A 13,742-nucleotide genomic window follows, 5' to 3' on the forward strand; every position below is an offset into this window, starting at 1 on the left:
TTTTAAAATATTTTATCTCAAGTGGTTTGGGGAGGGAAGGGGGAGAAAGGGCAGCCAATACTTTCTCAGATCCTTCAGATTCATATCAGATACATCAATTTAGGGATAAGAATAGTCACATACTTTTATTGGTTTCATAACCTGTTGAAGCTGTGTCTAGTGACTTCCCTGCTTGAAGGACTTGGACACTTGTTTTGAGGTCACACAGTCATTTACATCTTCTTTATGATTCGAGCCTGCAAATATTATGTTGCCATGGATGCTGGCCTTGATACTCCAGGAGCGTTTTAGTACAATTTCAAAAAAATCATGAAAGAGAAGTGTTTCTTTTATTTATTATTTTTTTTTCTGAAACTGGAGTCTGTGGCAGGTACAGACCAGGTCACTCAGCTGTTTTCTCCAGCAACAGGAGCAGTGCTGTACTGTTGATATGAGGTGTAAATTCCATGGAGGTGTCACTCAGGACTAACATCTGGTTTTCAAAAGCTCAGGTCAGTAAAGGGAAACAAATTAACTATGCTAAGCCTCTGTTTAAAGGATTTAATATATCAGTAAAACAATAACAAAAAAAGATGCTGGAAAGAGAAGCAGCAAACCACCCAGCTTTGTGTAAACAGAGGTACTGGGCTTAGATGCTGAAAAGACATGCAGAGCCACAGAGGAGTTTTCAAAATCTTCATCTGTATTTCAAAGACAGAAGAAGGTGAAGGGCAATATCCAAATTCCACTGAGGTCATTGGAAAGTCTTGTGTTTACTTTGATGAGGTTGGATCTAGCCTTAAAAATCAAGCTGGTTTCCTCATATTACATGACAAATGTTGCTCAAGAGAAAGGAAAAGTACAGATAGACTGAGGTGTGTAGGCTGTGCTTGGCCAGCTGGCACAGAATACATTGCTGAGGATCATCCTGTGCAAACAGTTCATCTGGATGTCTGAAAATTATTGGATTTCCACTAGTCCACAAAAAATCAAAAGATATCTGAGGTACAGTTTGGGGCCAGTCAGGCTGATGCTCCTGGATCATTGTGGTTCTTGTCCAAGGCATTAGAGAATTTGTCTTTTGAAATATTCTGGAAAATAAAGGCCTGTTCCTCCAGAGAGCATCCAAAACAAGAGTGATCTTTCTAACCTCCTGCATTTTCCCCAGAAGAATTCTGACCTAGAGCACATCCTCTGGCTCAGGGCTTAGCTAAGATGCTGAGATAGAGTTCTGGAAAGCACTTATGGCTCCTCTGCCTGCATTGATTATACGAGCATCCCAAAAAGTTATCTTTGGGTTCTGGAGGCATCATAGGCCAGCTGTTGCTGATGTTTGGCCCTCTTAAGTCTGGTATGACTTACCTCTCCCTCTGCTGGAGAACTGCTTCCCCTCTCATCCCAGTTACTTATTCCGCTCCACCCACTTCTGCACAACCTTTCCTTTTACATGAGCCAAGCAATCCACTTAACACTTCTGTTGAGCACTACAGTCAATTTGCCACAGCAATTAAAGATTGCTTTTTGAAAAGAAAAAGGAAAAAAAACTAGACCTATCTGCCAATAATAATAATAATAATAGTAATAATAGTAAAGTTACATGGCATCTTTCTTATTGATGAGCCAACCATAAAAAAAGCCTGACATTCTTTCATAGCTGAAAGATGTAATGAAACGTACATAATTTTCTCCTTTTTTAGGGTTGTGTTTTCCCTAGGTAATCTCCTAGGAATTCATGGAAAAGAGGTATTTCTGTTTTCTAACATGAACCATTTGATGAGTAGAAGGACCATGACCATGGTTAGGAACAATGCACAGAAAAGCAGATTTTTGAAAAGGTTATAAAATGGATGAAGAGTCTCTGGTTGATAAACAAGAGGAGTTCTAGCAGAGGAAATGGAGAAAATTTAATGAACAATGAATAAAGGAATAGTTGAAAAATATGTTTAAGAGCTGACAAGAAGGGTGGGGTTGGGTGAACTGGTGAGAGAAAAATCTTGTGTTATCAGCCAACAAGAAAACTTTGAAGTTACCTTCAAAAGCTGTTTTCAATATTTCCTTTTTCTTATTATCAGCAAGTCTTGGTGGAAAAGAAACATGAACTTTTTAATTGGGAGAGAGTAAAACAGATAGCCTGATATCATTTGTACAAAGGATGACTGCAGTGCAATACTGTTACAGGCAACAGCAAGGCTAATGTCTTTAAGGCAGCTAAATCATGAAATGTTTATCTAACTTACAAGACCCCCACAACTATCATAATTTCTTTTTGTGATTTCTCACTTACCATTCCTTTTCCTTAGATGTCCTGTTGATGTTTCAGGGTTGACTTTAATGTCCTCCCAAAGGAAATAGCTGAAAGATCCAATATGGTTTCTTCTTTAGAAGCCAAGAATGTTTTAGCTCTTTCAACATTTTTTTGCATGGAAATAGGAATAAATGACACATGGAGACTGCTTCATATCACTGTTAACAATTTGACATTACTTTCCTGAAATACTTTATTTATATAAGAATGAAGTTTTAAATAAAGATACATCTCTTATAAAGGGTATTTATATGTGATATTCACTATTTGCCAACAGCTGTAGATTGTGAACCATGGAAAATATTTAGATCATTCTACTACAGCCGTAGGTATTATTTGGTTTCTCTAAGCTTGCTTTGCATCTGATTGGCAAATTTCCAATGTTTCTGTTTTTAAAAGCAGAAGCCTAATAAAAAATGTAAAGAACACAGGTTTAACTGCACTTCTTTCTGATGTTCTAGGGGCAGTTACACACTCTGGTGTTAAGACACAGCGGAGCAGATACACAAGAGAATGTTGGTGACAAAACAGGTAAGAAATTTGCTTTCCTGATCAATCCCTCAGCAGTCAGTAATACACCCAGGGGACAGGTTCACTACATGTGAATTTGATCAAGCTGCTGTTAAAGTTGGATCCCGGACAAACTGAACTGCCTGTTGAGTGAGCTGCTCGACATCAAAGAGGAGCTTGCACATTACCCTGTTTTCTCTGCTCTACCCAAACTCTTTGTTCTGAGCCACGGCCTTATTTACATGTATTCAAAACCAAATGGAAAATAAAGTTGCAGGCAACAAAACTGAAGTGTCTTTCCCCATCAAAATGTATAAAAATAGCTGCTTTATTTCTTTTAGGAAGCCTTCTGCACATTATAGTACATCTCAAAGTGCTAATTTCTTTTTACTTTTTTTATTGTTGTTTTCTTTCTCTCTCATTTTGCCAGCAGAACATTGCACTGCTTAGACTTGGATAAAGACCATTCCAAGACAGCCTAGATCCCTGTCATGGTGCCACATTTTGCTAATAACTAGTTACTAATATTAACAGATGTGCTGGTCAGAGCACAGCATGCTGCAAATAACCTTCAAGAAGCAGAGCAAATCACTGCAACCTGAGTTTCATACATGTAAAAGTAAACATTTGCAAAGGTCTGAGATGGTTATTTTAGTCATGTTGCTCTCACTGTGGTGCCTCTAAAGCAGATCTGTTCTGAAAGGTCAGTGTTTTTACTGGCATTACAAAGAACCAATCTTTCTAGAGCCCTAGTGTTAAGGTGCCTTGTGTTGTAGTAAATTTAGCCTTTGCTCAACTTTTTGTCAAATATGGGGAGAATTTGTTGTTGTGATTTAGGAACTGTGAGGACGCATGAGATGCTTTCACTAATTAACTGCTCCAGCCCTTCTCTTTGCTTGACATGTCCTGAATGTGCACAAAACCATGTTCAGGTTTCAGACCCAGTGAAGGCAGCAGCAATCTGCTTTTGTCTCTCCAAACCCTCAAGGTTGTGTTAGGCTGGTTCTGATCCTCTTACTGTCTGTGAGTGAAAGGACTTCTGTCTGTGGATAGGAAAGCTGGATTGTTACAATAACATTGAAATTAACTCTGAATGGGGTTCCTTTATATGGCTTTTATGGTGATTTGTCAAGCTAAGGGCTCTTTTCTGATGGGAAATGTACTTCATGGGCTGCTCTAAAATGTTGTGGTTATTTTAGTTATTCAGCACCACAGCCCACTATTATAACACACTTCTAAATTTTAACAGTGGCTATGCTGATGCCTAACAGCTTTGTATTGTCCATCCAGATCACTGTTGTTGGTGATTGCAGAGGATCTAGAGAAAAGAATGTAAATATAAGGTAGAAACCTTTTGGAACATTGCACTGGAATGACTTGTTGCACCTCAGGTACTCAAAATAATTTTCATTTATAAACACACCTGTGTGGTACCCCACTACAGCCATCATCTTTTGTGTTTTGGGGGGATCAAAACTCAGTGACCTGGGAGTGGAATGATCAGAAGCAAAATGAGGAGTCAGACTCAGCTGTAAGAAAAGGTAGAAGAATGTAAGACTGCCACTGAGCACACTGAAAGGACTTGGGTGCTTTAATTAATTTCTGTTCCTCCCTTTTCAGGGGATCAAGAAGCAATGGAAGTGTATGAGAAATATACAGGCAGACAATTTTACTTTAAGGATTGATTCCTTGAGAATTCAGGTATGGATTATTGAAGACATTCAACTGAATAATGAAAAATTATATTGTTTTTATACACACATATTTGTTTTTGAAATCTCTCTGGATGATTGGTCACACAAATGTATTTGGAAAATAAGTGAGTTCTTAATAGGTGTGTCCAAGTTTACATGGGACTAAAACTTGAAAGAAGTGTAAAATTTGAAATTTTCTTTTTTATCTCTTGAGGGCACTTTTTTTTCTTTCTTTTTTTCTGTTGGAACTACATATAACTGCACAAAAATTAATTAGCTAAAAGGAATGCAATAATGCACTTTAATTTGAAATTCTCTTGCTTATTAATAGGAAAATTATTAAAAATCCCATGTACAGTCCTAGAGTAGTAATTAGATTTCAAAATTAGGAGACCAGTAGTTAAGTTAATAAAACCTAGCTAAATTAATAAATCCCTCTACCTATATCATTATGATCCTTGAACCCTTTTTAGTGTGTATCTTCAGGACAACCTGTCATAGGGTGATTCTAGCTCCCTGTTTGCATCTTTGAAATGGCTGGTGCCTGACTTACCGTGTACTTTAATGCTCTTAGGAAATCAACCAGCACATGATGAAGTAGTTACTGTCACAGCCTGAAAATTAAATAGAGACAGAAATCAAGGAAATAGCCTTGCTTAAGCTGAAGGCTTTTAATATAATTGAGCTTTCTGGTATTCACAAGCTATTTTATTATCTTGCAATATATTGGGTTATTACTGGCAAGCCACCAGTGCTCAGTCCTTCATTTGGACGTGTTGAACATCAAATCCTTAATTGACTCAATCCAAAGACTGGATTTATAGCTGAAGTGAAAATGACTTATTAAGTTTCCTGAGGCTAAATCCAGAGCAGCCAGATTTTGGTGCTTAGCAGCTCTGGGTTCCTCCAGCACATGAGAGAGAAATGCCTGGAGGCTTAGCACAGATCTTGGGTGAGCTGTTTCAAGGCTCAGGTCTGGACAAAGATCCCAACAGGACCACACACCTAAGAAAATAATACAAAAGAAACTGATTATTTTCTGCTGTTACTTTTAAGTAAATCCTTCAGGAGTTTTTCAGTGCAGTTTTAAATAGTGCAAGTCATTGTCCATCCATCACGTTCCTTCAGATGGCTTTTTACAGTTGGATCAGGATTTTCCTAGATGTGGAAATAGTTGCTAGAAATAGCTTCCTGTGTACATTCTCTTTTATAGAGAGCTGTCAATAACCATATGTTACCATTCACTTCACACAGATTATTCCACATTTAGAAATATATAGGAACCACTGGAGTATATAGGAACCACTGTTTGGTCTTAGGTAGAACATCTTGAGGACAATTTCTACAGTTTCAGATTGAGCAGTTTTTATTGTTCATGCTTGTATATGTGCATACACACATACATATGTACAAAATAAACTGTGAAATCCCTGATTTCTCTAAGTTTTCTCTACATTGTGCAGCTTCAGCCTTAGAATTCAGTTTAGGAACTGTTTATGAGAGTCCTGTGATTATTCAAAGCAGTGGAAACATACACTGAACTGTTTTTAAGGAAAAATAACTGAATTGTTCATAATGATATGGAAAGGGAATTTAAACTTATAAGTTCCAGCTTGCTGAGATGTACCTGATGTTTTCTGAAGAGCTTAGATTGAAATGATACATTTCTGTAGCTAATTAAAACTGTAGATGGGACTTCTGTATATTAAGTAATACATAAGTTTTCATTTTTTATGCTTGCATACTGGAATTTGGCTAAATAAGTGAAATGGCAAGATGATTAACTTAGGCTACAAGTCTGTGTGGCAGAAGAAATGGTGGCTAAATAGGTTCAGTTTAACAACTTAAAAGCTTTGGCCTCCATCTGGCATCTTTCCATTCTCAGAGCTATGTGTTGGCCTCTTACAATGTTTGGGTATAAAGCCAAATTGTTTTCCACCTGGGCTTTGGCAAGGTTACATCTTCACCTGGTGCTAAAGATGAGTTACCCTTTGTGGTGCTAAGGAAGCCCATGAAAAACAGAAATCCATTTTCAAGTTCAGGATTCAAATCAGGGTAAAATACAAAGGTATTAAAACTACAAAAATGAAAGTATTTGATGATGTTTCTGTGTTGGACAATGAAATAGTAGATTTTGTCCAAAGACTGTGTACTCCCAAGATGGCAGGACTCACTTGCTGTTTGTATTTTATTAATCATAAGTCCTATCATCAATGCATGTGTTTTCAATTTAACAGTGCAACCCCAAGGCATTGATTCTCCTTGTCTTATTTAGGGTAAACTTTGCTCTTTCTAGTTTACTGATCAATTTGGATAAAACATGCAGGTTTTTTTAAGTACATTCAAACAAATATTTTTCTGACTCAGTGTTCCACATTTAAAAATAGTTTACATGATAATTGAAATAAAATAGAAGGCCTTGGTTGTTTTATGTTACTTATTTCAAGATTGTTTGAATTGGATCTTCCACATGTGGCAGACTCTTTGCCTTCATAGATTGTGTGATTCAATTACATTTAATGGGAAAGTGGCACCATTTTAGGCACTGCAGGACAATTTGCTAACCTGAATGTGCTGCTCCAGAAGGCTGCATATCTGTCAAAAGTTCTGTTCTAATCTGTTTACCCTATGGAAAGAAATATCTCCAGTACCATCACATATTCCACTGGTGTTGGGTTAGGTGTTTGGTAGCTGAATGTAGAATTGCTCCAGATTAATTAATTCACTAATTAATTCACCTTGTGTGTTTTGTCCGCAAAGAAGACCAGAGACACTCAGAATAAGAGAGGCATTTTTCTTAAACCCAAAATATGATTTAAGAAGTCCAGCTTTGGCAAAAAAAAGGATTTGCCTCAATTGCTCTGCTTATATCTTCCTGCCCTCCTATGACAGTTTTTTAGAGAGGCCTTCCTCTGTCTACAAATAAATCAGCATAAAGACTTTCAGCAGATCCATTTAGGGGAATAAATAGAAGTTATGTGGTAGTTAAATTGCCTAAATATGCCCCAAAAAGAAGGAAGAACATTTGATTCTGGTTTGTTACTATTTCCTGTCCACAGTGAGTGTATGGAAGGCTGTTTCCTTCAAATGACCAAACTGCCTTCTGGATCCTGAACATTGAGTGTTACATCTTGGTACTCCAGTGTCCACAGCTAAAGTCTTTAGACTCCCTAAAGATTTTTGCTGAGCATATCCTCAGTATGAGGTTTTTGCCTCTAATTGAGGTCCTGCCATGACTCAAAGAGAGGCAGTGGAACACACTTACCTTGCTCTCTGGCTGCAGTGAGGTTTCTCCTCAGAGCACACTCAGCCTCTTTTTCCTCTCCCCTACCTGCACACCTGACATGGAGAGGAGCTCTGCTTTTTTCCTCAGGAGCCTTGCACTGAAGCACACCCTGCTTGGCTTCAAAGACCTTCCCTGCCCTGTATTTACCACATTCCAGAAAAGTGCCAGAATTTTCTGGGCTGGAAGCCCTCTAAATTCTTCTTGTGCTGGCTTTCATGTTTTACATAAAGTGATAAAATATGCATTGGAGCAGAGCCTGCAGTCAGAGTTTTGGTCTTGTTTTACCTGAGTGCTGCAGAATACTGGGCATGTTCTTCCAGATTTTCTCTATTGTTGTCTCTTTCTTCTCCTTCATACAAAATTAGGCTGTGCAATGTGGGTGATCTTTCATAGGAGAAGCTGTAAAATTTATATTTTTGAACTAGGATCCCATTAAACATGTGGACTCAAGTCCCTGCAAAGAAAAGATAGCTCTGAACCGGCATTGGAAGAATTAGTTGCCCTTATGTTAAAATAAACCGCAAAAAGCTTTCTGAAACTATGGGAGGCCACGATATCTAGATAATAGAAATTTGGGATAATATAATTTTAAAGAACATATGAGGCATAAACTCAGAGGAAGACATAGCTGAAATGTGGGAAATCAAGTGCAGACATCTGCATGGTTTGGAAAGAGTTGCTGGAGTAAAGCTGGGCTTATTTATACTCATCTTTATACTGTCAATACCATTGGGTGACTCCTTCCAGAGCCAGGAAGCTTCTGCACTGTCCTTAATATGCTTTGGGAGAGCTGAGGTTCCCTCACATGTCCAGTTTGTGCTTTATCTCAGACCCAGCACAAGTCATTCTCTTGTGTGCTGAGGCTGGTCAGCAGTTTCTGGAGCAGAATAGTTACTGTGGGGAAGCTGTCCATGAAGTAATAAAGCTTATTTTATCTAATCTGGCTTTACATTGAGCCAGCCTCTCTCTGCATCCAGGCCGTGGTTAATCCACCCACCCAGGCAGACTACACAGAACTGAAAGTTGACTGCAGACAAGATGAGAAATAACAGAGAGTAAAGGGATGGTGTAGTTCACTTGAGAGAAATGTTTGTATATGAAGAGTGGTGGAGAGGATGGTGGTGTTCACATTCTACAGTCTGGGCTCATGTGAAATGCTTTATAAAATTCTAGTTGTAGATTTTATCACTACTTATTTAGGATTCAATCTGTCCTGTTCAAAAGGCAGATTCCCTGAAACATTGAACAATGTGGCAATGAACAGTGAGCAGACTTCACTTCATGAGAGAATGCACTGGAGACAAAGGAGCCATTTTACCTAACTCTTAATTTTGGGAGGCAATGTGAAACAAAGAAAATGAGTTCTAAATCCTGCCCTAAATCACAGCTCTCTCTTTGTTGAGTTGTGCTGTCATGCTTTGCATACTAAGGTTTTGTTTGGTGCAACCAAATAAAGTCTTTTGTCTGATTATTCTTTCTTATTTTTTTTTCCAGGGCAAGAAAAATAACTGTGGACATTAAGACAGTGGTCTTGTTGTGAAGCAGCAATTTTGCAGTAATGCATAAATTTAAAAAACCTAATTCCTTCTCAGTAATTTCAAGCTCAGGATGTGTGTGGTAGTACTCCCAGGCACAAAGTTCATCTGTGGTTTCCTTAATAAAAATATGAACTGCTGTTTATGAAGAGAAACTTGAGGGAACTCCTAGGTTGTGAAGCTGCAAGAACCCAATCCTCTTTGAAATGCAGGGGGGGTGGGTGCCTAAATCCCTCAGGGTCTCTTGGTCTAAGAGGCACCCATATCCCAAGGATTAATCCCCTCTCCACATCCTGGCAGTGCAGACCCTGCCTGAGCAGAGTGGGATGGTCACATATCCCTGCTTGAAAAAGTGCTTATTGCAGCCAGATAAGGAATATTCCTTTGGCCCTGGTTCAGATGGAATTGAAAAGTATGATTTTTCTTGGAAGAAAACTGAATCCCTTAAATGTTTTCTCCTTCCACCACAGCACAGCTACTGATTTACAGCAGCATGAGGTCTACTTTTCCATCTACATAATATTTGGAGAAAGCTTATGGCAACATAACGTGTAAATGAGTATAAGCAGAGGGTGTTTGCTTTTCCTTCCTGCTTGTCTGTACAAAGATGATCTTGACAGTATCTGTTTTGTGTTGAATGCTGCACACCAGGAGTTCTTTACACTGGTGTTTGCACTGCAGGTGACAGCTCCTATTTGCCTACTGGGAATAAAGATTACAGTTTGCACCATCTGGGAACAAGAAAACAGCAAATCCAATCTCCCCTGGAGTAAAGCAGGCACAAGAATTGGTGCCATCAGCACACTGGATGTTTACCAGGGAAACCAGCTTTAAAACCTGAATGAATCTCCTGAAAAATAGTGCTGGGGAGATGCTGTAAATCAGTGTATTTGGGTGATCTAACCTTACCTCTTCCCTAGCGGGCACAGGATTTTTTTTTTCCTGGGCTGCTCTAAAGATTTCTCGGTCTTCCACTAATGTGTCTGGGCTTCCCAGAGCAATGTTTGGGTCAGTATCTTATCAAGCCAATTCTCTGAGTTTGTATTTTCCCCAATCTACTGCTCATTTCTGTAATTACATGTGTAGCCCTGGGTGTCAGAGATAAGAGATATAGCAACACCGACAACAGAAAAAAATATTAATGAGCTTCAATATTAATGACTGTTCATTTATTCTCTTGTGAGGTTTGATTGGTTGGTTGTTTTTTTCCCCAAAGCTCTGCTACCTTTCTGGTATTTACCCATTTATTTCCTTTCCATGCCAGTGGCCAGGGACTGACAACATGCTCTGCTGATCAGAGCAAACAGGTTTTGAATTTTTACAGGTTTCCAATTTGAAGCATTCCTAACTTTGACAGGGCAAGAATTACAAGGGTGCCTTTCCACTATTTGTAATTTATTACTGCTTTTGTGAAAGAATTAAATGCATTAGCTACAAGCCCAGTCTTGCATTCAGTATAGCTCCAAACCTCTATCAGTCGTAATGTGCATTTTTGCAAACATTCTTTTCACGCGATGTATCAGAGAATCACAGAATATTTTGAGTGTGAAAGGACCCACAAGAATCATCAATTCTGACTCTTAACCCTGCACAGGACACCCCAAGAGTCACACCCTGTGCCTGAGAGCGTTGTCAAAATGCTCCTTGAGCTCTGTCAGGCTCAGTGCTGTGACCACTGCCCTGGGGAGCCTCTCCCAGTGCCCAGCCACCCTCTGGATGAGAGAACCTTTCCCTGATATCCAACCTAAACCTCCCCTGACAGAACACAATGTAATTTTATGCGTCCTTGGAACACCACTTAGATATTTCACCGGAATTCAATTTAATCATACACTTAGAGAATAAAACATGGCCATACACCAGAATGTTGTTATTCTTCACAGATACATTGAAATCTGGTGCAGCATATGTTTGCCTCCAGTAAAAGTCCTTCTGAAACAAGCAAAAGCATTCAGGGATTTGGTGCTAACATTATAGATATTAAACCCTTTATCTCAACAAATCATGTCATTACATAAGCACATATCATTAATTAAGTGTATTTTACTGATGGAGAAGATTACTATTATTTTAGACTGTATCTAGATAATTTCTCCCACTCTCACATGATAAGATTTTTCTGCATGGAGTCTGTGTTCCCTCAGTATCCACTCATCTGTACATGACTTTGTTTGCTAGATTAAAAGACAAAATAAAGCAAAAAAAAAAAACTAAGCAAACAAACAAAACCAAACCCAAATAATCAAAACCAACCAAACAAAAGGCCCCAACAAACCCAAACCACAGCACACAAACAAATAACCCCCATAAAATTATAATCACATTTCTCGGCTTTTTCTGTGTTTCAGTCTGCAGACAATTTTTGTTTCCTCAGACAAGGGAAGTCCCTTTTGCAGTTAGATTGTCATTCTCAGTCATATTTCTCATATTTCAACTTTCAATTACATTTCTGACTTTTTTTCTGAGCTATTTTTAATTTAAGATTTCTTCTTAGAGCAGAGACACTCTAACAAGACACAATAACCCCCGAGCAGCAAGCATGACAAATAGAGAGGTAATGCAAGCTTTCCACTCACTTTCCTTGGTTTTTATTGTACTCTTTTTTGGTAGGCATAAATCAGATTGAGATCATGATCAGCTATATATCCACAGTGCCAACTCTCCATTTTCATGATCACTGCAGCCCAGGAAGCATTCAAATATTTAAAGTTCATTGCCTACAGTTTTATTATTGGGTATATACATTTTTATTGTTGGTAATAAAGACCTTGTTAATCAGTTTTCTTCATTACTCTTCATTTCCAATGATTTACTGTGTGAAGGTATTTAGGAGCTGGGTGTTTTCAAGACTTTTGATAAAAATATTGGATAACAATTATATATGAACCATAAAAAAATTATCTAGAAACACACCCACATGATAAATTCCATTGAGAATGTGGAAATTGAACCACTAGCAAGGTTTTAATCCTCATAATATGTCATATGTTGATTTTATAATGTGCCTTTTTCATAGAATGTTGTGTGATAAGTCAAGTACCCTGTACAATGTATATTGCATCATTTACCTTTATCAGCAGGAATTTGTAATCTCATTGAAAGATACTTTGACAAGAATTGTTTTCATAAACCCACGTTGACTGACTTTAATGGCATAACCCTCCTTTGGATTTTGAGTAGTAAAGCTCTATATCAACTATGCTATTATTTTTCCCTGTGTCAATGTCAAGTTGTCAGGAATATAATTACCAGATTGTCCCACCTACCCATTTAAAATAATGGCACAATACTAACTTTTTTCAGTTCTCTGGAATACACCAATATGCCAAGACTCATGCAATCAAAATACTGTTATTGTTGTTGTTAAAAGCAAAACAAACACCATTACCCAGAGAATTCCTAACTTTGGTCTTATAAAACTCTGAAACTTTATTTTAACCTAGCTACAAAATTGACCCTCCCAAACTGCCTTCTGTCTGCAGGTGTTCTCGGACTGGAAAGTGTAGTTTATACTACTTTCACTGATTTATACAGTTATTAAGAGGTTTTTTAATTAACTACTGAATTATTTCTGCCAATTCACACCCAAGACAAGTAGTTTTATATAGAGGTTTTCCCATAAAAACTAACACTACTTTTCTGTGTTCAGAAAAAAAAATAAGCCCAGATATTCCTGAAAATACTTTTAACACACTAGTTGGATCTAAGATGTATGTTAGAACAATCCTCACCACCCCCATCATTTTTTCAGCTAGATTATCTAAAGCCATTGGAACAACTATTTCCTTCTTGTCTGTGGAAAAATGTGTTACCTTTCACAGGAAACCCTGCTTGACTTAAGAGAAGTGATGCACACTCAATTCTCATCAAACAGCACAAAGCTGGCACATGATTATCGTGGGTAACTGGGAAAGCCTCACTGGTTTCTTTGGCTAATGAGATAAAAAAGCAACAACAAAAAAAAAAAATAGGCTTTAGGTCTTATGTGGTACCAAGCAGGAGACTTCAGTGGGCTGCAGCTCTGTAGAAATGCAGCGTGCATGCAGCCCTGCCTGAGCTCATTGCCAGTGGCAGTGAGAAGTTATCTCACTGTAGTCAGCCTGTGCCATGTTTATGGGATGAGCTGCACCCCAGAACACTTGGTGCTCTTTCCTCGGGTGAGCAAGAGCTTCTCTGTGCTGCACAAACACCTTGAGGATGGCTAGAGTTAGTTTGTAGAGGATTCCAGCATGGGTGGTTGTCCTGGTTTCGAGCAAATTTGGGAGAAAACCTCCAAAGGGCGCCCCTCCAGAAAGCAAACCCACACAGCCCCTCCCCTCAGCTGGTTCAGGAAGGATTCCTCAGAGAGAAGTGGAAAGAACCTGTTTATTTAACAGGCATAGCACCCCCAGCACACAGAATGAACAATACTGGATGACACCACTCTGTCACCG

The 13,742-nt window shown here is 38.5% G+C and overlaps 1 long non-coding RNA gene across 1 annotated transcript; it reads right to left on the reverse strand.

The window, feature by feature from the left end:
- Window positions 1-2,256: 2,256 nt before the first annotated feature.
- LOC134417952 (uncharacterized) lies at window positions 2,257-7,850 on the reverse strand. The gene is made up of 3 exons (XR_010027646.1): window positions 7,754-7,850; window positions 5,042-5,102; window positions 2,257-2,331 (listed from the first exon to the last, which is right to left on the reverse strand). It is a non-coding gene; the product is annotated as an uncharacterized LOC134417952 (long non-coding RNA).
- Between the last annotated feature and the right edge of the window lie 5,892 nt (window positions 7,851-13,742).

The sequence above is a fragment of the Melospiza melodia genome, chromosome 4 (genome assembly GCF_035770615.1).
Source record: "Melospiza melodia melodia isolate bMelMel2 chromosome 4, bMelMel2.pri, whole genome shotgun sequence".
NCBI lineage: Eukaryota > Metazoa > Chordata > Aves > Passeriformes > Passerellidae > Melospiza > Melospiza melodia.